This window comes from Drosophila tropicalis, unplaced genomic scaffold (assembly GCF_018151085.1).
Source record: "Drosophila tropicalis isolate 14030-0801.00 unplaced genomic scaffold, ASM1815108v1 contig_593, whole genome shotgun sequence".
Lineage (NCBI taxonomy): Eukaryota > Metazoa > Arthropoda > Insecta > Diptera > Drosophilidae > Drosophila > Drosophila tropicalis.
The window spans coordinates 9,703,803-9,727,869 of record NW_027173070.1 but is presented as its reverse complement, the minus strand read 5'-3'; the positions used below and the strand labels follow the sequence as shown (position 1 = coordinate 9,727,869).

Sequence of the window (24,067 nt, the reverse complement as noted above, 5' to 3'; positions counted from 1 at the left end):
TAGCTTAATAATCGATGCATAAACCAATCTAATTTGTTCAAATATAAGTAATAAATAAAATAAATGTTAGTGACACTTCATGAAACATTTATGCATTGTGCAATTTGTTCGTTTCTCTTCAAATACAACAGGGTCACCAATTCATTTAATAAATCAAATAATACATTAACCGGAAACATAAGAGATGAAATATATAAAATTATGTTATTTATCAATTATTTTTTGGCCTAAAAATTTTGTGTTATGACGTGATTTAAGAAGTTTTTTAATACTGTATTTTAAACTTCACTAAACAATTTAGTTAGTCAAACGTTCTAATTTTTCCAATTTACCCGAAATTTTTCAAACAGTTTTAGCCAACGGCTTTAATTCTGAGCTTAAATCAGGTGTAGGCATCTCTTTAAGAGCCAACATTTTGAAAACGTGCAGAAATTTAATGGGTTAATTCCATTTATTTGGCTCATTTGACCTGCGGAGAGAGATTGTAAGAGCGAGAGAGAAGGAGAGACAAAGAACAGACAGAGATGCAGACACAGACGCAGATCTTCTGGTTGTTAAGCCACAAGGACCGCAGGCAACAGCCAGCAGTCGGTAGCTACCCACCATTGCCAGTCACCGTCAGTCATCGTCATCGTCATCGGCGTCGTCATCGCCATCAGTCTCACCCACAGAACCACCGCAACCACTTCACACAACTTGACGCGCTTTCAACTGGTTTTCGCTCAGTGGGTGCCACTCTGGGCCCCTTTTTTTGTCCCTGGCCCTGGCCGTGGTCTTGGTCAGGCCTTTGATTAAAAATTTATTAATATTAAACTTTGTGCACGCAGATACGAAACAAAAAAGTGAAAAACCAGCAGCAACAACAACAATAATAACAACAACAACAACAACATCATCAACCAACTAGCAACAGCTACTTTGCATAATTGCAAAAATAATAATCGACACAAACCGTCAACCATCATCATCAAGAGCAAATCCTAGCAGGATATAAGTATATAGGGACAGTAATAAGTAGACCAGGGGAGGAAAACAGAAGGTGATGGGTATACGTGGCGGCTTAAATGAAGTTGTTAATATTAATGAGGAAATTTTTGCGTCAGAGTCATGTTTGATTTTCATTTTGTTATTAATCAGCTTTTAATGTATTTAATTAAGTTTTCCCAATGCCGAGCTAAATATGTTGAAAATTTAATAAACCTAACCTCCGGGCTACCCCAACCCCTGCCATCCTCCTCCACCAATAGTTGAACTGGCATCCATTGGCACTCCCTATTCGATTTCCAGTCCCCTCACGGTGCGTACACCATGCTCGAGCCGGCTAATAATCATTATTATTGAAAATAGCAATCCAACAGATTAAGCAATAGCCATAGCTGAGGACTTTATGCCCTCGGGGCTAACGAATATTATTACCATAGCGTCCAGAGTAGAGTAAAGGAAAAAATCTCAACACTGCCTTTAAATTTGCTCGTTTTTCAGATACCCATTACCCAATAAACCTAATAACCAAGCAGAGAATTTCATAGAGTTCAGACTCAGTCGTCAAGAGATAAACCAATTCTGTTTTTTTAATGTTCTCATTTTTTTTGTATTTTTAGTTGGTAAATTTAATCAATTTTTTCATTGGAATAATGTTTTAATTACCTATTGAGAGTTGCTTGTTGAAGAGTTTAAACCATTGAATTAGTCTATGCCCACATTTTCATTAGGTACAGGGTATAACAAAACTTTTATCGACATTTAAAGCAGAAGCAAAACTTTTCCCAGTTGCCCTAAGAAACGAAAAACGAGCAAGGAAAACTTTCCTTATGTTCCATACTTTTGCTTTGCTTGTTTTTTATATTTTCATTTTTTTTTTTCTCTTTTTTTCTTTTGGTTGTTTTATCGAAAAAATTTGTTTTTTCAATTTGTTATTGGGGAATTTTTATATTGCAAAGTTGTTGTTGTTTATTTTTTTTTTTCTTGACCCAATCCTCCGGTCAGTTTTTACTAAGACCACATCTACCCCTTCCATCATGTGCTTCCATGTCTGACACTAACATATTGAGGGCTCCATTGCAGCATTAGCAGCAAGAGAAGGAAGAGGAGATGGGAGCGGGAGCAGCAGCAGCTGGTCAGTCTCGATCATGGACAGTCACTTGTCATCTTGAGTGGTCGCTCATTTGTCTGCACGGCTTTGGAAATTTGCACTTTATTTACGCAACATGCTGCCAATCCCTGGCCAGACCCGGCTCGTCCATGCCCCATGGGTTAAGATTTTGCTTGGATGAGCTACGCATTCAATTTTTCATCATTTGGGAAAGCATGGCAGAGGGGGAGACGGGAGGGAGAGGGAGAGTATCCAGTTTATCTTTTGATTTGTGTTTGGCTTCACTGGCCTCGGCTGTTATTATTTTTTATTTTTGTTTTTATTTTTTTTTTTGTTGGTTCATTCTCTCTTTCAAGTGTTTACAAGTGATTTGCTGTCTTGCCTGTTATGCTTTTCCCGGATTGCTTTCATACTTTACTCTGTCCTCTATAACTCATACTCTCTTTGTTGCTTTGTGTGCGTTTTCTTGTGTTTTTTTGCCTTTTGTTTTTGGCTGTTTTTTTTTTTTTTTTTGCGTCAGGAAAACCCCAAATGACTCGAAGTGAATTGAGCTTCCGGCTATTTTGCAGCTTGTTAGCTTTGAACGTTCCAAATTGAATCGACGAGGTGTGAAAAACATGGCCAAGAGCCATAGGTATCTGTATACGGCCGGTTTTACTCATTTGCATTCGATTGAAATTGAAAACTTTGCCCATTTCGTCAGACAGTTTAAAGCATGGCTCAAGGGCAACTATCTTATTTATATTGCACAATTTTGGGCGTTGAGCCAAGCTGTCGAAGCTGCCAAATCGGAAAAAAGTAGAAATAAAAACGAGTACAACAAAAAAAAAAAAAAAATTAAGGGCGAGACTCGTTGCCATTGTCGTTTTATTTTTATCTTTTTGTTAAGGGGTATCGCGACTTTTTAAAGACGTTTGCAAGAAAACAAAAACTATTAGGAGATGAATTCCGATTTTCATTACCGACTTTTGGGGCTTTGCGAGTCAACATATTTTTTGTACTTTAAGCCGCATCATGATATTAAATGTCTCTTTAAAGATTAAACCAAAGTTTTGACCTAATCCAATATTTTGTGTTATTTTAGTCTAAACCATCTTCATGGAACTTATTTTTTTTTTTTATAAACAAACTCTTTAAGTAACAATTCAACAAGTTCATTATTTTTCGTTTAATTGTAAAAAGTTCGTCGAAATCAAATGACCAAAATTAATTCTATGGATACGACGGCAAGTGTATAGAAACTACAGCACATTCGTAGAGTTAGTCCTTTTGGTTTTGGTTTTATTTTTTACTTTATTTACTTATTTAATGTGTGCGCTCAAGTTGACACTAGCGATAGCAATAGTATTTCCAACTGCTCCTACTCCAACAAATGTTGTTGGCTCTGCTGCTGCTGGCGCCGACCACTCGTAAAACCTAACGTTGCAGTCAAAGAAAATTGGTTAAAGCAATGGGTGGGCAAACGAAAAGCAGGTGGGTGGATGTTGACAATTTGGCCTAGTTACTCTGCATGATTTTTGCGAGGTGGCTTAAATGAATACGCCCGGTAGCCCAAGGCCTTGTCATTACCATCCTTTTCATTTTTTTTCTCGTCTTTGCCAGGAGCGAAATGGAGTTCTTACACAGGCTTTAAGTGCCTGAATTGAAACAAAGAGAATTTTATAACAGTTTGCCTTTTTCAAAGAGTTCAATCAAAAGGTACTGAAAAGTAAGTTCAATTGGGGATAATGGAAATCAATCAAACCTAATAGTGCTCAGATGAATAGATGATCGAGCGAAAAATGTTTCAAAATATAATCAAAAAGGACTTTTTGGTAATGCAACAATCCTACCATTAATATGTCACCTACCCAGCACACTAAATGGTATTTGCTTTCAGTATTGTATTTATTTTAAGCCTATGGGTATATTAAATCCAAATAAATATTTAATTCCAACTCCAAATGGATGCTACATTCTTTGCGAGAAGACTTTCAGATTTACGTTTACGAATCTAAAACCACATTTAATTGGTATGAAAAGTTGTGTACGAGCATATCAAAGTCAAAGAGATTCCTTTACTTTTAGGAAAATAAAATAGTTATTTCATTTTTAGACAATTCTTGGCAATGCAAAGCAAATTTTACCATCCCATTTTATATTTCGTTCCTGGTTGCCATAATAGTTGTTGATGCTGTTTCTGCCATTGCAGTTAAAGTTTTATTGAACGACGCCGTAGCTCTTGCACTTTCTACTATCTCTCTATCTATTTTACTATCCTTATATATGTATGTATGTATATCTGTATCTGCATGCAATTGTCTCTTTACTGCATTCTATGAAGTTTTAATAGCGGCAAGAGAAGAGAATGTAAAATCTAAACCAAGGTACCACTTGGGACCAACAAATGGCAGCATGATGTGCAAATTGTAAGTCGAATGCTGGCAGACACAAAAGCTGTGAATGTGTTGTCCTTAAACTATTGTGTGTGCGTCTCTTTCTCTCGCTCTCTCTATTATCCTAGGCCAGTGTGAGAGCGAGGTGAGTTTGGCGTGTATTAAATGTTGCCTACCTTTTTGGATGTAGCCAGAAATATCAAATATTATGGGACAGCTCTCGTAAAGAGATAATAACGCAAAAAATTGCAATGCAGGCAGGCGACTGCCTGGCATTTTATGCGCTAAACAATAGACACTAGGCATACATGTATACAAACAAATAAACTCACACAGGCAAACACACACACTCACATAGATTCACACTAATACATAGCGGGAGCATGGAAACAGGCAGCGAAGCCATAACAAATGAAAAGCAAACTTGTGGCTTGACATTGATGAATGCACGATGAGATTTATGCTCTGCCTAGGACTATACGAGTAGGTGCTGCCAGTCACTCATAGTGATACATACACAGACACACAGAACACACACACTCACACCCACTTACCGGCTGCTGTCTGCCTGTCTGACTGAAATAAATGTTAAGTATACGCATAATAAGCGCCCACTGTGGGCTCGTGTTGGCTCTCTGTTGTCTCTCCCCCAATGTGTAAGTATGGGTTCATATGTGTGTGTGTGTGTGTATTTTGCTCATTTACGCACTTTAAGTCGCTGGCTCAACACATGCCACTGTCAGAGTGTCTCTCTCTCTCTCGGTGTGTGTCTGTGTTTAGATATTTGTTGTTACTGTGTTTACCTGGACGACCTCGGTGCCTCGACGCTGGGAACTAACAAACCAAAGTAAACCAACGCTCAGACACTACACACTAAAACCGCCCCAAGTTGACCTCCCATTACTCCCCTTTCGCAGGTAACCATCACCCAGTTTTCCATTGGCAATTCCCATAGGGTTAGCAGTTTTATGTTTTTACTCTTTTAGCATACAAAGGTCACAACGTTTTGTTAGTCAGAATGTTGCAATTAGAGAGAATCAGTAAATAGTGGAAAAAATTTGTATTTATTTAAAATATTTCTTAATCAAGCGACCTTGATTTGTTTATTCTCAGCAAATTTCGTTATATGAACAACATTTTAGGGATTTGTTTTCCAACACAAGGGAGACTATGTTGGAAAACAAATCCTGTGTCCTGGCCACTCAAAAAATAATTTTAAACTATTCAAAGTTTCTGCAAGAAACCAAAAAAGATAAAAAAGCTTGCATCTTATGACAATGCATCTTCCGAAACATTCCTAATGATGTTTGAAGCTTAACTAAATCAATTTCTATTTTCTTTTTCTTTTGAAGCAAAAATATTCCCAGATGCGCTTCAATATTTTGGCATCAGGTTTAAATAAAAAGAAGTTTGCAGATAAATTAACAACTTATTTTCTAAAGTACATTTTTCAAAGAACAAAATAATAATAAATTATTATATAGAACAGATAGTCTTATGAGAAGTATTTCTCTATTTTGGAATATGTTTTTTTCAATATTAGAGTCGATCGTTTAGATATTGACATTTGATAAGATCGTCAGTTTGCCAAATTTCTTATCTTTTGAAATTATGTGAGTTGGCTTTGTTTCTTTATTGAGTGAGAGTATTTTGAAATAGCCTGCCTCTGGAGATTACTGAAAATCCAAAAACCACCTTCACTTGTTGGCACATTTTCTGTTGTGCACACGGCAATGGCGCTTTTATTTTTAATTGTTTGTTTATTTGCTCAATGTGGCCAATGGCGATGACGACGACGCCGACTACGGTGATGGCGGTAAAGACGAGGATGTGGATTGAGGATTGAGGGAATACACACAGTGTTGTCTTCTTGGCTTTTGGACAAACATTTGCATAGCTTAGTGGCCATGCTTTTGGTTGGTCTTCCATCCCTATCATTGTCATTTTATCTTTCTTTCTCTCTCTCTCTCTCTCTTTCTCTGTTTTATTCTGGTTCTCACTCTATCTGTGTGTTCTTTGTGTCCACCTGTTTTAGTATTGTTTTTGCTGTCCAGTTGCAACTGTTGCTTAAGCACTTGACTCGACAGTTTTAATCACATTATTATGCCCTGCACTCGAACTGCAAATTGTTTGTCTAGTAGGGCAGTCTGAATGTCAAATGCCATGACCCTGTCCTTGAACTATAACTTTGGCTGCATTTTGTGGTCAGCTCAGTTCAGTTCAGTTCAGTTTGAGTTTCATTTTCAGTTTTGAATACTAGCATATTTATTGTGTGTATGGGAAATTTAAAGTCGAGCTGTGTAATTGATGTGTGAGCATTTACGTTTACCTGGCCAGAGCAATTAACGCAGCCACAGTAATTATATATGTATGGTTGGTAGGTAGTATATATGCAACACACTCACGGGGCAGAGTCTGCGAGTGAGTGAGAAGAGAAAAAAAATTAATTAAAATGCAATTAAAGTGGCAGCTGCCTGCACACACTTAAACTTGTTTCTTTTTGATGGTTTATTTTATGAAATGGCAGACTTAAGTGCTAGTTGCTACCGAGTAAAAAACCGGGCAAAAATTACGCTCCCAAGTGGTACTCGTCATCTACTGCGTTGCGTATACGCAGTGTATGTATGTGCATACATATATTTGTTAGTGGAAAGTTTTGCAACATTCATTTGCATCACTCCGCAGCGTCCTTTCAACCCAGCTTCCATTTCTTTACCCAGCTGGGGTTTACTTTTTCAGTTCTTGTTTTTTTTTTTTTGCTTTCTCAGCGGGTGTGCACTTTGTCTAATTGATTATGCTTGAAAAGGAAGCTAAATCATAAAGCGAGTAATAAAACGCGCAAACGAACGAGTTTACTTAGCTTTAATTGCAGCTAAAAAAAAATGATTCAATAAACGAATTCTTTTTAGGCAAATAACTTGACTGACTGACACACACACACACACACACGCACGCTTAAAATGAAGGCACGCATTCACATATACATACGCACACACACACATCTAGGCATATATACAAAAAGGGTTTTAGCTTTGGCTTCCATCATAAACAGACTGTCCTATTGAGTGGCAAAAGAAAGAACGAAAGAAAGAGAAAAATGGTTAAAAGCCAGTGTGGGTTAGCATGATGGGGGGTGCGAGTGGGTCCTGGAGAAAGTCATCCTTTTATGAGGCATGCCAGTCACTTCAGTCAGAGTCAGCAGTTAGTAGTCAGTAGACTCCCAAGTCCCTCCCAGGCCCCTTCTTTCTTTTGGCATTTTGCCTTTTGTGCTATTATTAAAAAGTTGGCTCTTTTTTTTTTTAACTGCTGGTTCATGGGCGTAACATGTGGGCCATGCGGGGCACTCACCAGCAGCTTTGGGCATGGTTAACAGAACTTACAGGACATCCATATGAAGTAATGACCAGCAATTAAATTAAACGGCTACTAAAATGTGTTCCAAGATGATCAAATTGAACACAACGAAGTTTTTGAATGGTAAATACAAAATTTGAATCTTAAAAATAGATTGCAATATAAATGACTTCGACCAGGAAACGGAATTGTTCTTACTTTGTCGACGTTAGCAGATGAAACTCACGATTTACCTTGAAAAGCAGAATAGCTCTTTCATAACTTGATTTTATATTATTATTATTTACGATCATAAGAGTATTCCGCATTCTTATTCTGGACATGTTATTTGCTTAACTGTTACACAGTGCGTATACCTTATAGAAGCTAACACTATGATATGTGTCTAATGATATAAGTACTTCGTGACGGTACTGAAAACCCAACTACAAATGCGATCAAAGTTGTTTTGAAATACAAATTCATTCATTCATGATTCATTGAAAGCGATACGTTCCTTCTGGATTTAGTCCTAGCTACGTCTATGTATGCTGTTGATGCTTCTTTTTTATATGCAAACATGCCTTATGTCTTCTTTTTTTTCTCATGTGTATTATATATATAAACATTATGAGTGCGCGTATTCTGTGCGTAAACAATTCGAGTTTTGAGTTTTCCTTTTCTTTTCTTTATTATTATTTCTCTTCTTTTTTTTGTGGAACTTGGTTCGGCTTGGCTCTAGGGAAATTTTTTTGTTGGTTGGTTGAGGCTTCGTCTGAAGGTTTGATTATGGCTTATGTGGCCATTGGGAGTGACTTCCGTTTGTGTGTATTTTTTTTTTTCGCTTTACCTAAACAGTTTGAATGTGCACTTGCTTTGTTTGGGGGGACTAAGGCAATGGATCAAACAAACTTTGACTTTAAACTGGACCCATACGAATGGGAATGTTTCCCATGTTTGTATGCAATTAAAAACATTTTTGGCATTGCTGAAACTTTGGCAAATATTTAAACACTTGAACATTTTGACAGTCAGCAGAAAAAGGTAAAATAAAAGGACCCAGCGGCGACATCTTGGAATGTGTTTTGCACCTTATTACGTGTGTTTGTGTGCGTGTGTGTGCGTGGAAAAGGGCGTTTGTGTATGTGTGTGTGTGCAGGTCGCTTCCCACGGGCCATAAAACGCAATAATAACGCACATGAAGCATATTTTACACATGTCTTTGTCGCATTTATCACAATCAGCACATGGAGAAGGCTTTTGGTCTTGGCTCCTTGCGTCAAAACCCCAACTTGCTTCTTTCCCCTCTCTCGAGCTCTCTCTTCCCGTATCTACACCACTTCTTCCTGCAATACCAGCACACGCTTCTTCTTAAAAATACTTAAGCAAACACGTCGCATTTTGTGAACTTTTATTACATTTTTTCTTCATTCGACAAGAAATGTTTTTGCCAATTGTTTAGACTCCCTTTTTACCATTTTCCCTTTTCTCCACTCTGCGCTCTTTCTGCGTTCTTCTTTAATGTGGCAAAGTTTTTAATAACTTGGCCTGTTTCATGCACAGGTGAATAATAAACATGTTGACAGTCATAATGTGCTTACCGGGCCGTGGCAACATGTGTTGACAACCCAATGTATGAGCGGGAGCATGAGCAAAGATGAGTGAGCCGAGAGGTGGCACAAGGGGCATGTCAATAATCAAATACACAGGTGACAGATAAAAAGCAAATTACAATTTTTCCTCATAGATTGTGGGTTTAGGTGAAGATAACAATGTTAACATTATATGGCTGTGGAGGTCATAAAGAAGGCTTCAAGTACAATAACTTGGAAGTTTTGCTTAAAAAAACAAAACAGAAAATCATACTTTAATAGGTGTTTAAGTATGAGTGTGAGTATTTTTTTATGGCCTCTCATGAAAGTTTAAATGTGCTTGTAAGATCCTTTTCCCAGAAACCTTGGATAAACAATTTGAAATCTTTATCCCAACAAGTGGATTTACTCGCTTACGTTTTGAATGTATTAATCACAGAACTACTTAGTAGTCTGCAAATCATTGAAACTAATCATTAACATTAAATACTAAATCAGTCATTATTAAGTTAGATAATGCCAAATGATTATTATTATCCATTGACCTAAATAAACAAATGAATGTGGGGGCCACTGCCCCATCGTGGGGTTTACCAAATGTGTCTCGTTTGCCTCGTTTTGTTTATCTCTGAAAAACTGAAATCAGTTATGAAAAATCACTTGCAAATGCATTTTAAACTTCTTTGTTAGAATTCAAAACCTAATTGATCTCTGAGTTTACTTATTTCAAAAGAACATTTCAAGGACGTAAGATCTTTGCCTGACGATTGGACTTTAAAATATGAGGTTAATTTTAAGTGTTTTAAAAAGTTAAGATTAGGCCTGCTCTTGTTTTAGATGTTGCCAACTTAAATCCATTTCGGTTTTGCCTGCTATGTCCGATTCCTAACAAAAGTATTCGCAATCGGAAACGAAACCCGATCTCGGATTATATAACGAAAGACTTTGTTTTTGGTCAGAAATAATACCATGTGTGCGTGCAGGCATACTAAGTTGGATGCATCTATTCTATAGGATGAAGGAGGGAGTAAGTGAGTGGTTCCCTCTCTATTTCGTTAAAATGGAGATGCTTGAAAGAAGAAAATGTCAATTTCCTTGTGCAAACATGCAATTGCCTTCAAAAACTGTCAGCATTGAATTGCAGTCGATGCATAGGCACGTACACACACACCGACACACACCCACAGAGAAAAGAGTGAGAGAGTGAGACTTAACATCAGCACACCCACACCCATTGAAACATTGCTCATACGCAACGAGGTCGCTGGGAAAGAACTGAATTGCATTGCTCTCGCCGTTCTTTTTTTTTTGCGTAAAAGCTGCGATGGGTTGCAAATGAAATTACTGAAACTGGGCATGGTGGTTGGGTATAGAAAATCTGCCGTTACCCATTTCATAGAAGATTGGCAGCCAGAGATTGATTAGTTGTGTTGTTGGGCGTGTGTGAGTGTGTGTGCCGCCAGGCAATGACAAGGCAAAAGATTGTAAAGGAGGGACAGCAAAAAAAAAAAAAAAAAAAAACAAGTGAAGCGATGGGTATGCGTATAGCGAAAGCACTTCGAACGCGTAAAGCAATTAACACGCAATTACCATTTCCACTTTGGCATGTCACCAGTGTTGACATTTCACACGATTCATTTTCCTGGTCGTCCCGTTCCGCCTTTTTCTACCAACTGCTCCACCTTCCTTTGCCATCCTTCCCCTATTCACTGTCATGTGCGTTAGTGTAATTGGCAATGTGGCTGCGTGTGAAAACGTTGCGGCCAACAAAACGAGTGAAAAGACAAAACACCAACAAAAAACAAAACAAAAAAATATAAATGATAGCGGGAAAATGGGAAACGTTTTCGGAGTGTTACACACACATACAAATAAACATGTGTGAGGAGTATGCGTGAGTGTGTATAAGTTGCTTTGGGTGTAAAGCTATATGTCAAACTGAACAGATAACAAATGACAGCACACACTTTAGTCTATCCAACTGAGAGTGAGAGAGCAAGAATGCCATTTTTTTTATTGCCACGTGGAGTAGGCAAGGAAATGCGTTACACTGATAGAGAGGGAGGAGGAGAGGGAGTCGACTGTTGGTTGGTTGGACAAAGTGAAATCACTCAAATTGTCACTTGGTTAATAATTAACATTAATGAGCAGAACACACACAACAAAGACGAAACGCATCTCTGACACTTGGCAGTTGTTCTGTTTTCTTATACTGCTTTCACCTCCTCACATACACACACACACCCTTACCCACTTCTTGATAAGTTATTTGTGCGTGTGTGGCATGACATTATCATGCGCCATCGCCATCATCATCATCAACAGCAGCAGCAATGGCAGCATGTTTGCATTTTAATTAATTTGTTTACGCGCCGCCAAAATCGACGCATAATTAACTCAAATGTCTTTCAGCCTCGCCCTTATGCCCACACATTTCGTACTCTGCCCTCCCTCAGACCTTGTTCAATCCTCATGCCTTAGCCAGCAATAAAAAATCAAAGTTTAACATTGACATTGAAATCAAAAGTTTACCTGTCCCTGAACCTTGCTACTGACTGTCTGCGTGTGCCTTTTTTTTCTCTTTTCCTTTCTCTCTCTATCTCTTTCTCTGTCTTTCACTTTTTAAGGTCATAAATTTCAGGTTTTTCTTATTTTACCCCCTTACATACAAGGGTTGCCATGGTTATAGTTGAACTTGGGCCTGGGCTTGTTGTTGGCACGGTAGGTTTCTTGTTATTGTTGTTGTTGGTCATGTGTTTTATCAGCCATAGTTGTGGCAGGTCATAAAAACGCGTAAAGTTTGTTGCCTCCATAAAACATTGTCGAAAGTTATGTATGAAGTAGAAATAATAGTATATAGTTTCGTTTAGCAGCGACTTTACGGCCAATATTGGGATAAAATTTTGCTTTTGAAGGTAAGAGGTGGCTAAGATTTTCCAAACTACCCAAATCCATGTCAAAAAGTTTAAGCAAAGCTAATGAAATATACATATTAGAAATTTTATTCAAGTAGTGATTTATAACCGGCAATGAAAATTTTTTGATTTCATTAAATATTTAAGGAAAGATTTTTGTAGAATATTAGAAAGTCTTTCACATACAGACCCATACTTTTATGTAAATTTAAATTGAACAAATTTATAGTTCGAAACTTTTAACACAATGAACCTAATCATAATTGTAGAAATTCCCTATTTTGGTAGACTATCCGCATTTTTGTAATAAAGAATGTCATATCGCTTAGCTATTAAATAAATAGTAATTAAACTGAAATAAAAATGTGCGCACATAAGTATGCTATGGTTTTTACGGCTTTGTTAAGTCAGCCCAAAGGACCTTGCTTCATTCTATTAAAAACTTTAAATGAAATGCCATAAAAGTTAAGTTAAGTTTGATAATTTTTGGCATTAGTTTTGTTAATCCTTTTGTCCTGGTGGTGCGAGTGTTTGGGCCATTAAATTTTGATATATGCTCCAGACAAACAGAGACAGTTGGATAGACAGAGAAGAGGTAGGAACCGTGTTGGCTAGAGGTTCGGTTGTTTTTTTTTTTTTTCTGTCTCTGTGGTTTGAGGTGGGGCTGCAATTTACGAGCTTTGCTTTTTGGCTATTTTTACATTTTGTAAAACAAACACGTTTCCATTAAAAAGTCTGCGTTTGATGGCAAGACAAATGTGGGCGACGATGAAAGGCAAGAGAGGCGCACCGACGGCAGCGGCAGCTATGTTGTCAATAGGCGTGGCACATACGGTCTCTCCAAGGTCATTCAGCTTGAGAGTTTTGCCAAATTAAAGAAGCCAAAGCCCACAAAGGGAGAGTGATGATGGAAGAGTAAGAGAGTGAAGAAGAGAGAGAGAGGGATAGAGAGCAAAAAACACTTTTTGCATTTTTGATATGCTGTCAACGTGTGCATTGCGTGCTGCCCTCCATCTGTTTTTTTCCTGCTTGTTTTTTTATGTGTTTGACAGCCGCTCAAAAATTGATGATGAAAAATGCAGTGCACATACACACACACACACTGAAACTTTCACGTACACAAACTGGAATAGGGTAGAACATGGCATGGCTAACACCCAGTGCCCCCATCGACAACAAAATTCGACAAGTGAAGAGCGACGAGCAATGATGTCGACGACGAGGACAAGTTGCGCCAGCCAGAATTTTCATTTTGCGGAGGGGTCGAACGGGGAGGCGAAGGCAAAGGGAATTGATACAAGCAATTACCTTTGGCTACAATTAGACAATTTGTAATGGGCCAATGGACATGTCGCTTGTTGCTACAACCTCATGTCTTCATCTATCCCCATTCCTCTCCGTATGCAATTAAGTAAAATCAATTAAATTGAAATGCTATATGTATCTATGTATGTGATGTAATTGGCTAGTTAGTTTTCTTGATAAATGTACATACATATCGATACTTACATACCACATATTAATTCAGCTTGAATGCCGAAACTTAAAGTTTAATTTCCATTTGCTTGGGCCACAGGAAAAGTAGGCAAAAACATTTTAAATTATGCATGAAGAATACGTGAAATACAAAATGCAAATGCCAAAGCCAACCAAAGCAAAACAAAAACGAAACGAAACAAGACGTAACGAAACAGGACAAGCCAAGCAAGAGAAGATAAGTTGATGTTAGGATAAAAACGAAGATAAAGTTGAAGAGTGAGAAGAACTTGTTGGCAAGCCCAGTTCAAATCGCAGCAGATTCGTTTCGGAATCTCGATTTGCAGAGCTTCATTTGGCCATGCTTTATGTGTGTGTCTGTGTAGGCCAAGAATAAAAAAACGGAAAAAATGGGGCACGAAGCAAGCGAATTTATTTTGTCATTTTCTGTGCGTGTGTCTCCCCATCTCCTTCTCGCTTCCCCCTTCTGTTTAGGTATATGACTGGTTTCTAAGATGAATTTGCATAGTATATATAACATATCGAGAATACCAGTTCTCCAGAGAAAAGTGTTGGATTTTTTCAACTTTAAATGATGCATAGAAGTCTCAAAATTGTGAAAATACATCACTTATTCAAGATGTTGTTGCAATAAATTTCTTATTCCAGTTTACAACTTTTAGCCTAAAATAAGTTGCACATGCCATAAGCACAACATCACATTAATAAATTACTAGAAATGTTGCCAAGGAAACATAGATGCGGTACTGGTTCTAGCTGAGCATCTTCTTTAATATTTAAACATTACTCATACGCCTAGTATTACAAAATTATAAAAGTATTAGAAAATAAATTTTAATTGTCTTAATAAATCATATAAATTATTGAAAAATATATATTTATTTAAGTGATTAAGCAGAATGTGTGTACAATAAAGCCAAGTCCAACTGAAGCAATTAGAAACTGTCTGAAACTGATTTTTATGAAGACAAATGGTTCAAATAGTTGAAAACTTTGCCTTTTGCTACGAAACTAACAAAGTGCATAGAACTTTTGAAACAAAAGTTGATACTTTTATGCGCTTACGTGTGTCCTTAAGTATATATATATATTAATTTAAAACTCTGACTTTGAAAGTTAAATAATGTATCATAAGATTGTACTGTACTTGCTCTTTAGCCCACATGACGTATGTATAATATTGAAATAATTCGTTAAAGAGGTTGGGAAAGTGGTTGAAAACTAAAGCCGGAATTATGTTTGTCTTGGACTAAACTTTAAAATTTTAAATACAATCACAAGAAATGTCTCTTATTTAATGCCCAACAACTGTTCGACATAACAAATTCAATTATTCGCAATAATTTTTGGCCAGTCTAGAAAAATGCAAATTCTGACATTTGTGTGTGCGAGGGGTAGGAGGACAATGATCTGGACATGTTGCTGAGAGTTTGAGTTCAGTTGAGTTGAGTTGAATTGAAACTGTCTGTAACAATTTATTATTTTTGCTGTCATTGCTGCTTTTGGCCTTCAGTGTTTTCTTTCTTATTTTTTTTCTGTATAGACAGCGACATTGCCACATTTATTATTTAATTTTAAATTCAGTTATATTTCTTGTATCGCTGTTGTTGTTGTAGTTGTAGCTTTTCTCGCAGCCGGGTGGCCTACCTACCAATTTCACAAGTGAAATTAGAAAATTGAATATGTCAGGCAAACTGAAAGCTGAAAATAAAGAATGGGCCTTGCGAATTGGAAAATTTAATTTGCCATGGCCCAAGAAGTTTTCAAGACGCAGCAACAAACCGCAGCACCACAAAAAAAAAAGTATGAAAAAAAAAAAAAAAAATGAGAGAAAAAAAGCCGAGAATAAAAAACAAAATCAACTGACAAATCTGCACACAATACGGACACGGGCGACATTGTCGTCGTCTTTAGGAGGAGACTGGCCTGGCTTATTTCTTAAGGATTTTCTTCGTCAGTTTGGTTTGAATTCCATTTTTTTTTTTCTGTGGTTCTTGTTGTTGTTTTTCGTTTTCATTTTTCCTTTTGGTTTAAAGGCTCTTTTGCTGTGGCTGTGGCCATCTTTTTGCTTTTGTTCTGGCATTCGCTTCATTTTCGTTCTCATTTGGCCAATTTCTGGCTCTCCCTTTCATTTTTTCCCGTTTTTTTTTCTCTCCTGTTGGCCCGCTTTTTTCTTCGGTTTTTGTTTTTGTTGTTGCTGCTAAAACCAAATTTCAATTATTTTGTTTGTTGCCATTTTCATTACGTTTCGCTTTCATAGTCGCCTGTCAGCGTGTAACAAAGCGCAAAGCGCAAACTTGGAAAAAAAAAACACACACAGACGGAAAAGAAAAATGGAAAATTGCTTATAATACAAACATACACACCCAAAACACATACACACATACAGAGTGTGTGAGAGAGAGAGAGAGAGAAAGAGGAGAAGAGAAACCCCAGCATAGACCAAGCTAAAAATGTAGAGCAAGCGGCCATTGTCCGCAGTCCAAACCCTTGCGGGGGTTCCGCACGTTACAGCTCCAGCTCTTGCCTCCTGGCCCTCTGCTTGCTGCCGTTGTGTGTCCACATTTTGTGGCTTTGTTTCGCGCTGTTTTGTGGCTGCGACTCTTTAAACGACATTAAACAGTTCTAGTGGCATAATGAACTAACCAGTACCAGTAGGAGCAGCAGTCACAAGGCATCACCAGGCACATGGCGAACCATACAGCAGCAGCACCCAGTTGCCAGCCATCGATGCGTGTAGCTTGTGCTTTGATGTGTGCGGCCTCTTTCTTTCCCTTTTCCCACTCTTCCTCTCTCTTTCTCTGTCTCTTCATATGTTCTTTCTTCTGCCCCTGTCCTGTCAAATGCAGCCTTTTGTGTATGTACAATTCTCTTGCCTCTTGTTTGCCTCGTCTTTACCTCTCTCTTCCACAACACACATACACACACATGTGATGACATCCTTCCTAACCCTAACTCAATTTTTGCTGGGTTACGCTTAAAATTCCAGGCACAGGGCACAAAAAAAAAAAAAAAACCGAAGGGCAGAAAAATTGAAACAATATCATCACAAAGTAAAGTCAACTGACTATAGCTTCAGCTTTTAGCTGAATTGTTTGGAAATTGAAACTTGATTATGTACTCGCAGTTTTGCTAACTGTTTTAGCTTTAGCCAGCTGACCATCGTGGGACTAGACTAGAGGCTGAATGTCCGGACACAAGGACACACAGAAATGCCATTTGGCTAGATATATATTGGTCAAGCGGCGTGTCCGTTTCATTTTATCGCTCCGTTGCATTGTAAATATTTTGCTTAGACGCGCTTTGCTGACAGAAAAAAGTAAACGTCAGGGGAAAAACCGTTTGCTTTCTCTCTATATGTAAATACAGAACACTAAACCTGTCCTCCTTTCCTGACTGCGCCATGTAGTTTATGTATTTACAATAAAACTCTGTTAAGCCGAGTCACCTTAAAAAGAATAAAAAACCAAAACTAAATTGCTCTTTCGCGTTTTTTTAATTGATTTAGCTGGCAATTGAAACCAGTTGTCTTTTTTAGGTATTTATTCTTTAGCTTTAATACCAAAGACATAAATTTTGTCTTTATTAAAACTTAATTAGCTAAATTAAGAATTAGAATCAGTATTTTAATATTTTTTAACTCGTTGGTTATAAATTCACACATAAATTTGTCATCAACACTATGAAATGAAGTACTTAGTTGGAAAGCTTTTTTGTTTTTAAGTGTCTGGATCAAAGTGCATATTCTTGTTAAAATTATGAAATAATGAAGTCTTCTCCTCCACTTCGACTTCAGTAAATCATGCACCAAGTGACATAACTAAATATATTGAATTTACAAGACCAAATCATAATAACAATCATAAGAGCAAACATTTTCAATAAATTTGTTTGTTCAAAAGTCTACTACAAAAATGTTGATTACTATAGCTTTTAGATCTAGGTGTTTAAAGAGACCGACAGACGCAACTGGCTAGATCGATCCGACTCTTCATACTGAACAAGAATGCATATAGGTTTTGGGTTTGGAGTCGCTATCTTGTCTGGCGACCTTAATATACCACCATATATGTATGTAGATGTATGCTATAAGTTTTTACAGGCTTCCATAAAAAACTAGTGGCAAGAATTCATTAATTTTAGGACAACTCTTATTAAAAATATATACTATATATATTTCTACAACAGTATAGTAAATATTTATCAGCTTCCTCCTTAATTTATTTGCAATAGCTTTTAAAATTTATGTTCCAAATTGTAGTAAAACTATTGACATTTTGATATTTACTTTTATCAAAATTCCATCACATGCATTTCCTTGATTATTATATATACATACATACATGTGGGACTGGTGTATTGTCTTACGAATAAACACAGTCCCGGTTATAGTTTTATAATAGTTTTATTTAATGTTAGGATAAGTATTGGTTTTAAGATAATAGTAGATATAATTAATTATTATTTAATGTCTTTCGTCTTTTTGTCGTCTGTACGTCTTACACTTTCGGCTTTTCGTCTTAAACCTCGTCTTCTTAATACTTCTCTGTCTGACCGGCTTGCCAGATTCTTTCGCGCTGACTCAACTAGGGCTGGCTGAATAGGATTGCCAGACCATTCCCACATACATATACATATATTTACATTAAAGCTAGCGAGATTTTTTATATGTATGTTTAGTTGAGATATTAGATAATGTTAGAAATTATTTAATACACTTGTTTTTGTGTTTACATGGCAATGGAAAAATGAAACATTGTTATATAAAATACTAAAACAAATGCCTCAACAGTTTTTTTATTAATCCATGTGTGGTAGGATCATTCGATAGGCTACGATCAAAGAAGACAGACGTTAAAATAAAATAAAGGATAAGCCTGTGATATAATTAATTAATAATAAATAAAGATTAAACCTTGCTACTACACATGTTTGACATATTTTTAAATACCATTGCGTACCGCTTGCGTCATATCAGACCATATGTTTATGTAGCAAAGACACTTAATGATACGTTTTGCAGTCGACAAACAACTTTTTGTTGTTTTTTTCGAAATTCATTTTCAATGGTCTACAAAAACGAACTAAAAAGAAAACATAGTTGAAACTAATAAATCGTTTTTTTTATTAGGAACTCTTTCCTTTAGATTCGGTAAACTGGTAAACTACATACATAAGTTTTACAGGCAAATAGTCTAAGCCAAACGTTCGAACTAAACAAAGGAAGAAATTGTTGAAGGTACTAAATCACTCTTTATTGTTAGCCCTCGATTAGATTCATTATGAAATTAACCTTTTAAACTTTAGAGGGCAGTTGGTTATACCCAATTTAATCTGAAGGGGAATATAAATATCAGTTTTCGTTCACGTTGCGTTAATAAAATTCAATGCAATAAATATCAGTTTATTGTTTATCAAATTTGCTTAAATCGCTGAGAATCGATTATCTATATTGGTTTGTACGTCAAATTTGGGTTTAGACACTGATTGCAGTCCCACGCAGCAAGTCCACGTGCCTGTTGCCTGAATCTTATCGCCGTGACAGTTTGAGAATACATACATTTATTTGTACTGTTATTTGGCTATAATTTTTCTCATCTGTGTGCCTATAAGTTAGTGTGAGTTGGTGGGTTTTTTGCCACCTAAGCGTTTCTCTTTTTGACTTGACAGCTGCTTTGGAAATGCAAATAATATGGCAGTTTGTGTTAGTTTTATTTTTTTTTATATTTCATTTCACTTCAGTGTTGTTTCTTTTTTGTTTCCTTTTGCTGTCGCCTTTTGCTGCATTGCGAATGCGAAGTCGGCGGCGATGACGATGATGATGTTTGCCAACGTTTATGCACGAAATGGGTTTTTAATGAAGCCTTTAACCAGGCCCTGACGGCCTGGTCGACTGCCTAATAAAGACTCGTCACTCGTTGAGTCGTTTACATTATTTTTTCTTTTTTCATCTTCCATTTTTTTGGTTCATTCTGTTTATATATTTTTTATGGGTTTTTGCCGTTTGTTGCTGTTGCTGCTTTTGGCTTTTCCCTTTTCAATAAATCGCAAATGGAAATGTGTCCTTTGCGTTTTCAGTTTTTTTTTTTTTTTTTTGGTGTTGGGCAAAAGGGAATGAGGGAACGAGAATGGAATGGAAACCTTGACGGGCAAAGTTTATGCAAAGTAGCTTTTAATATGTTTACGACTAAACATTTTTGGCTGCTCCGTCTCAGGTTAATGGCTGCTGTCTTTCTCCCAACCACCCTCTCTCTCTCTCTCTCTATCTCTCTCTCACTTTCTTACGTTGCTTTTATTACACAATTTTTAATAATTCCTTTAAAGGAAATATTAAACTTTATTGCTGCCGTGACAATATTATTGTAATTTATTTCGTCTCCCTTTTAAAAAACTTCAAGTTGAAGTGCTTCAAAATTTAAATGGCCAGTGAGAAAGATACAGGTACAGAGTGAGAGAGAAAATGAAAGGGAAAAGTGTAACCAATCCAATCCAACGCAAAATTAAATGTTAATGTATTTGTACGTTTCGTTTGAATCAAAAGCGAGAATGAAATGTAAACCTCATCATAGAAGTGTCAAAGGACTTTTGCTTGTCGGTTTTTCTGTTGTCCTCGTTGTTGTTCCTGTTGTTGTTCTGTTGTTCCTGACTTCCTTAATATTTTTGTGGAAATTTAAAATATTTCTGCTGTACGGTTCTCGTTTTTCTTCTCCTTGGCTTGCTTTTTCTCTCGTTGGTTCGCAAATTAATTAACATTAAGCTGCTTAAAAGTTGGCCCCGTGGGCCTCGGGTTAATATTTAAGCTTAAATATATCAAAAAATTATATTTTTCTGGGAAAACTTCTTGTAATGGAAAATTTTCTTATTTTTGCATCTTATTTTGAGTAAAATACTTCAACGGGATTTGAGACATTGAAATTGAATTTCACACAAATTTCTGCGCCTTTTTTTTAATAAATTTTAATAAATTAATTAATAAATTAAATTAAAATTAAAATTAAATTAAATAAAAATTAATAAATTAAAAGATCTGTATGATTTTTTTAATAATCCAAAATTGCCAATTAACTCTTGATATATTTTTGGGTTGCTTTGCACAAAACAATTTCTGTTTAGTCGTTTTTTATTTGGTTAGCTCTTACAAAAAATGTCTTGAGTACTTTTTAGACAATCAAAATTAATAATTTATTTCAATTATATTGAACAGAACATTGATGTTTCCTATAAATATTTCATTTCAAATGGAAAATATTCGATTCGTTATTAATTATGCTTTCTAAAAAACGTTTTCCTGTATTAAGAGAATTTAGTTTCGAAGAGTTTTCCGAATTGTTTGTTCCATTTCCTATTTACTCTTGATTATGTAATGACTTTCAGTTTACAGTTTGAAAGCAGACTTTCGAAATTCAGTTATCTTTGTTCTTTATGTGCTTAAAGCATCGTTTTCTCTTATTTGTTTTTGTTTTCAAAATATTTTACGCTTTAATAACAAAAATCATTAATATTTAACGAAACTTACTAATGAGATGTTTAATGGAATGTTTTTATACATTTTTTTATGTGGTTTATGCATACAAAGTTAATCAATATTTTTATCTAACAATAAATTTCAATTCAATCTGCATGTGAAAATTTATCTCGTTTAATACCCCAAAAATTCGAACAATACCAAGTCATTTGATTTTAGTGTTTTTGGTGGGTTAGATAGGCATAATTATGCAAAATTTTAATTAGAATGGAACAGTTGTTCAGTTTTCAATGTGGCAGCTGTTGCTGTTGCGGTTGCTGTTGTTGCTGTTGCTGAAGCTACTCTTATTTGTTGTTGTTTGTTAATTAGGCTGCGTTGCTTAGTACAAACATGTGGGCAATTGTTTAATTTATGCCACATCACGTTAGCCTGCAAGGGATTAATGAGCCGCCATACGAACGCATAAAGCGCAGCTGACTAACTTGGGAGTTGATCATAAACCGCAGCCTAGACAACGCCCCAAAATGTAGGCAATAAAAAAATTTAAAACCCTCAAAATTATATGGCCAAAAGACCCAAAGGGCAGAAGTACACAAATGAGAGAGGGTAAACGAAGAGGATACAGACAGAAAGCAGAGCAAATGACACGGCAAGCGAAACTTTTTTAACATTGTTCACATAATATGCGAAAAGTTGCACGTTTTCTCAAAAATCTGCTACGAAGTGTTAGGGAATGGTTTAAGGGTAAGGACCAAATGGGCAGCAATGGATGATGATGAATGAAGAAACACCTACGGCTTGTGTGCGTGTGTGTTTGTGTGTGTGTGTGTGTGTTCGCCAAGTTGACTTTGCTTCAGTTTGGTTTGGTTTAGTTTAGGTCTCTCTGTCTTCTATGCCCCCGCTGGCATAAGTTTTATGAGGCCTTCTCTGTCTATCTCTCACTCACTACTCACAGAGACGTTAATCTTATTTGGATATAGTAGGGGGTGGTTGCTGTTGCTGCTGCTGTTGCGTGCGTAAATAAAAGTAACAAATGTCGCCCAACAGCTACACACAGTCCCACACACACTCCCTACACATATGAACACATTCGAGTAGAACTTAACGCCAGGGGCGCATATTTTGTCTACTAAAAGCATGCCAGGGATTTTCCTACGTCTTACAATAAAAACATAGCACTTTGTCCAAAAAAAGAAACTCATGCCCGAGTGTGTGTGTGTGTGTGTGGGCCAAGTTTTGGTGCGTGAATTGAATGCAAAAACTTGAAAGTTAAATATTGCACGCTTGGCAGGCCACTTGGTTTCCTTTTCTTTTATATTTTTTTTCTTGGTGCTTTCTAGTTTTTCTTTCTTTTCGTTTGTTAAATTTAATTAAAGAGCTGGGAAGCAAATGCGATTACATCAGACTAAAGTAGATGTCAGAATTATAAAGAAAACTTTGACTTTGGCTAAGAGAGTTTGAATTTCAGTTTGAGAAGAGTTTGTCAACTGTCAAAACTGATTTGAAGGAGGTAATCCATTTACCATGCCCGCCCTCGAGCAGCCAAGAAGAAAAAAATTTAAACACACATTTAGCTCTGCAAGGATTTGTGAGGCAAGGATTTCATGCCATGTCACAGCCGCCAGATGACTTTTTAGCCCTTACCTTACACTCTCACTCTGTTGCTGACTAGATTCAACTTCTTGTCTCAGTCAACATATCTTTGCATACTTGATGGCGCATAATGGCGCAAAAAATTGTTTACATGCATAAAACAAAAAACAAGACAACAACAACAACAACAACAAAATGACAGAAATGAACGAAAAATGTTTTGCATTTACATAATTTTCGACTTTTCAAGTCGCATCGCATTACCATCGCATGGTTGTTGTTGTTTAGCTACCTTTGCACTTTTGAACCAAAAGAATTTTGCCTAGCATACTTTTCTGGGCAAAACAAATTTTTATTTTCAGTTTCAGTCAGCCTTCAGGCTAATTGCAAATGCATAGAAAATGTTGGTACATTAAAGAAAACACACAAAAGAAAAAGTTGAAACTTTTAATTACTTTTGTTACTTACCCATAAGCATTTGCTTTTCGATTTATTAATTTGCTTGCCAAAGTTCTATTCGGGTCATGCCATATAAAAATATTTAAAAAAACATATGGATGTATACAAAAAATATTTCTTTTAAATTTTTTCAAGAATTTCTGGTATCTCTTTTTTTATTTTATTTTTTCCAACTGATTAAGGCCGCCAAAAAATTGGCTCATTCATCACTCGAGAACCGTTTAAAGTAACGCACACACACAGTCACACATACACACACACACGCGCGCGCGCTCAGAATAACAGAGATGCACATACACAACAATTTTCTGTTGAGCCTGATTGGAATTTTTTCCTTTTCCTTTGTTAAAGTCGCTTCGACTCGACGCGTTGCTAGAGCTAAAAGGCTAAGAGAATGCGTAAGAACGTCCAGTTGCCCGCTGTGCCATCGACAAACTGATGATAAACGAAAAGTGTTTATCAGCAGCAAGCGTCGAAAGCTAACCAAAATTCTGCCACTGTCTCTGCTACGGCCGCAGCCAACGCCGTCGTCGACAGTGCTGAGCAATATGTGATATGATGTTGGGCAGTAGCCTAACCAAACATCGAGTAGCCGAGTCCTCATATTAGCACAAAACACGAAGTCTCTTACGATGTTGTGGAAAAGGCGTCGCTGTCTCTGCGGCAGCTTCTGCTGCTTTAGCCGCCTCGGCTGGCTGTTGTTTACTCTTTTTTTCGGACTTACACCAAAAGAGAGTGTAGAGTTT

General features: G+C 36.7%; 1 protein-coding gene across 1 annotated transcript in view; it reads right to left on the bottom strand.

Moving 5' to 3' along the window:
* Nucleotides 1-23,733, bottom strand: part of 5-HT1A (5-hydroxytryptamine (serotonin) receptor 1A) — a 76,045-nt gene extending 52,312 nt beyond the window's left edge. Inside the window, exon 1 of the mRNA XM_068288765.1 lies at nt 23,331-23,733. The gene's annotated coding sequence lies outside the window, so the exon portion shown is untranslated. The remainder of the gene's footprint in view (nt 1-23,330) is intronic.
* Between the last annotated feature and the right edge of the window lie 334 nt (nt 23,734-24,067).